Below are 3,582 nucleotides of genomic sequence, written 5' to 3' on the forward strand. Positions count from 1 at the left end.
ATTGTTCATATAGGTCATATTTATTTGCATTTTTATTTATGTTATTAAGTAAGTTCATTTAGTTGCATATGCATGCATATAACATGATCCCTTAGGTTGAGCTATTTCTGATTGATAAGTTGATGTTGATTTGAGTGTGGTGATGACGAATAGAGAGATGTTTAAGTCTTAATGAATTGATTTGCATGTCAGAAACAAAAAAAAATTCACAAAGTCTTATAGGTTTGCTTTTGAACTAGATCATAATCATACTTGTTTATTTGTTGAGATTTAATCACTTGGTTATATTTAGAATTTTTGTTATTCTTGTAATGACGTAAGAACACTGATTTTTAAACTGGAGAAAAACTTGGATTTCATTGCTTGTTGTGAATAAGGCTAGGCGTCAAATGGCTAGTAGCCAAATCATATTTTTATGAGTATTCTAGGGTTGAATGAGATGGAGCAAAACGCACTCATTCAGAAATTGTTGAAAAAAAGAGTGAAAAAAAAGTATGTGTTTATGCATAATTGATCAAGAGTGAGCTCTTTAATACTCGAGTTATTAAGTTCTAGGGGATTTTGTGCCTAGTGACCTAAGACTTTTATAGTCCGGGATCCAGTAACCTAACGCTCGCTACATGGGTATTATTGTATAAGTCTTTTGGGACCTCATTCATTGCACGATCAAATAAGCATATTTGTTATGTGTTCAATAATAGCGTGAATCCTTGTATAACTCTAGTAGAAATAAAATGTTGAGAGTCATTATGCTTTTAACGTCTATTCTGTTTATAAACTTGTGATTGTTTTGATGATAAATAAGTTATGATTATTGATCTAGTATCGAGAGTATTTCTATTGAGCATTCGCACACATCACACGTTTCTGGTTTATGAGTTGGTTTGTGGGATTTATTCGAGCTCTGTTTTGAGTCATTGCATTCTTATAGGCATCAGCTTATTCATGTGGTTATGGTTATTCTGAGGGGATCGATTACATTCACGTAGTTGCATTCATGTATTAGGTTTATTTTGTAGTTTTGAGTCTGTTTATGCTTGGGGACAAGCATCAGTTCAAGTTTGGGGTATGATAAGTGGATTTTATATCAACTTGGAACACTTCATTACATGCTTAAGTTGGTGTTTTGGACTCAAGTTGTTGGTATTTTTTATGTGTTTTTGTGTTATTGCATTACAGGCACTAGTTAGATGAAGACATAAGCTTTTAAAATAAATATGCTGAAAAGAGATCAGAATTAAAAGCCTAGGCCATTCTCAAGTTGTAGAGAATCTAGTTAGTTCACGTGGGCAGTTGAATCACCTAATTCTGACGAGTAGAACTCAAGATACGGCCAAAAGAACAATTGTCAGAAAATTTCCAGAAGGTCAGCGCTGCCACGCCACAAACAGCGTGCCTGCGCTGCTGAAATCACTATTCCAGCGCGGCCGCGGCCGAAAATAGCGCGCCCATGCCCTGTTTCTGTACCAGAATCCTGATTTTAGTCGAAATTGAAGATTTTGAGAGTCCCGGTCATCCTGGAGCCTATATATATCAATAAAAAGGCGTTTTTAACAACAAGGAGTTAGGGGAGAGCAATAAGAAGACCTAGAGAGCACGAGAAGACTACGGAGAAGAAGACTTTTATTTTCTTTAATATAGTTGATACTTGGATGTTTGTTTGCAATTTATCTTTGAACCCTAATACTCTTATATTGTTTATTATCATGTTTTCATTGGAACCCACGGTGACAATGAGTTCGAATATGAACTAATCATTATCGTGGAGTTCTAACGGATTTACCTATGTATTTCTATAGTTAATTTATTTCAATATCTTGGTGTGTGGTGATTGATTGATATCCTAGTATTGGTTGTACTTATTCATCTTATGTGCGTAGCTAACATATAAGATAGCGTGTTAATCTCTATTGAAGCAAAAGTGAAGATAGAGGTTTAGAACTTGCCATGCTAGCATAGGTTCATGTATAATTGTTATGCATGATTCGTAGGTAGTTTTAACCATCTTACTTGCCCTATGTAATCGCGATAGATAGCTTATTCATTAAACCTTTATGTTGTCAAATTCTATAAACATATAGGGTCTCAACATATTTGGTGTCTATTCAGCTTCTATCTCTTTTGTGGATGTCTGGTGGTAGGGTATTCGTACAACGACAGTTGGCGTTTATTAGTTTTGTGTTATCTGATTAGTTGTCATCACCATTGCATGCTAAGGTTAAGAACAATGACTTTGAATGAAGTAGTAATGAAGTTAGAATCCCATGTTTGTCCAATATAAGTAATTCAACCTCAATTCTCTAAGTTAATGTTATTTAGTATAATCTCTTAGTTTAATCAAAACCTAATTTGTTATTTATCTTAGCATTGAGCGATAACCATACATTGTTGAATAGGTGCATAAATTGAACTTAACCTAAACCAGTCTCTGTGGGAACGAATCTGATTTATATCTTATATTACTTGCGAACGCGTATACTTGCGTGAATTTTAGCACGTGTTCTCGCCCTAACAAGTTTTTGGCGCCGCTTCCGGGGACTCGGTGTTAATTTTTAGTTTATGTTCTGGTCATCAGTGGTCGTTAACTTTCACTGACTCGGACTCTTTTAATTTCATGGTTTACTTGTTGTGTTTCAGGTACTCATTACAGTGGGAGATCCAGTAGCACGAACGAAAGGCTTGATGGATTTTTCTCAACCCAAGATCAATGACATTCAATCTAGCATTGTTAGGCCAGCTATCACGGCTAATACCTTTAAGATCAAGCCTGGCATAATTCAGATGGTACAGAATTCAGTTCAGTTTGGGGGTGCTCCAACGGAAGATCCCAATACGCACATTAGGGATTTCATAGAGATCTGCAACACCTTCAGGTTCAAGGGTGTTTCTGAAGATGCTATAAAGCTGAGGCTTTTTCCATTTTCTCTGAGGGATAAAGCTAAGTGATGGTAACATTCTCTACCAACAGGTTTCATCACCGCGTGGGAGGATCTTGCTCAAAAGTTTCTTACTAAATTCTTCCTTATGGCCAAGACAGCTACAATCAGAAACGCTCTTACTCAATTTGTGCAGCAATCGGGAGAATCTCTATGTGAAGCTTGGGAATTCTACAAGGAGATGCTTAGGAAGTCTCCTCATCATGGAATGCCTGATTGGATGATCATCAATTGTTTCAATAACGGGTTGGGAGCACAGTCAAGACCCATGCTCAACGCAGCATCAGGTGGAGCATTATGGGCAAAAAGCTATGAGGAAGCTTATGATATAATTGAATTGAAGGCAGCTAATGAATATCAGTATCCAACCCAGAGATTGCCACACGGCAAGGTAGAAGGAGTTCATACAGCTACGGCTATCACTACTCAACTAAGGGCGTTGTCTATGAAGATCGATTCTTTGGGTAACTATGGTGTTAATCTGATAACCAGAGTTTGTGAGTTATGTGAAGGTTCGTATGCGATGGAGCAATACTCTATATCCTGTAAATCAGCTCAGTTTGTAAGCAACTTTCAGAGATTGCAACAACCAGTTCCAGGCACTTATCATCCTAACAACTGGAATCATCCTAACTTCAGCCGAAGC

At 36.9% G+C, this 3,582-nt stretch overlaps 1 non-coding gene across 1 annotated transcript; it reads right to left on the minus strand.

Annotated features, from left to right (window-relative positions):
- Positions 1 to 3,039: 3,039 nt before the first annotated feature.
- LOC141722042 (small nucleolar RNA R71) lies at positions 3,040 to 3,146 on the minus strand. Its single transcript, XR_012575077.1, has one exon. It is a non-coding gene; the product is annotated as a small nucleolar RNA R71 (small nucleolar RNA).
- Positions 3,147 to 3,582: the final 436 nt, after the last annotated feature.

The sequence above is a fragment of the Apium graveolens genome, chromosome 4 (assembly GCF_009905375.1).
Source record: "Apium graveolens cultivar Ventura chromosome 4, ASM990537v1, whole genome shotgun sequence".
Taxonomy (NCBI): domain Eukaryota; kingdom Viridiplantae; phylum Streptophyta; class Magnoliopsida; order Apiales; family Apiaceae; genus Apium; species Apium graveolens.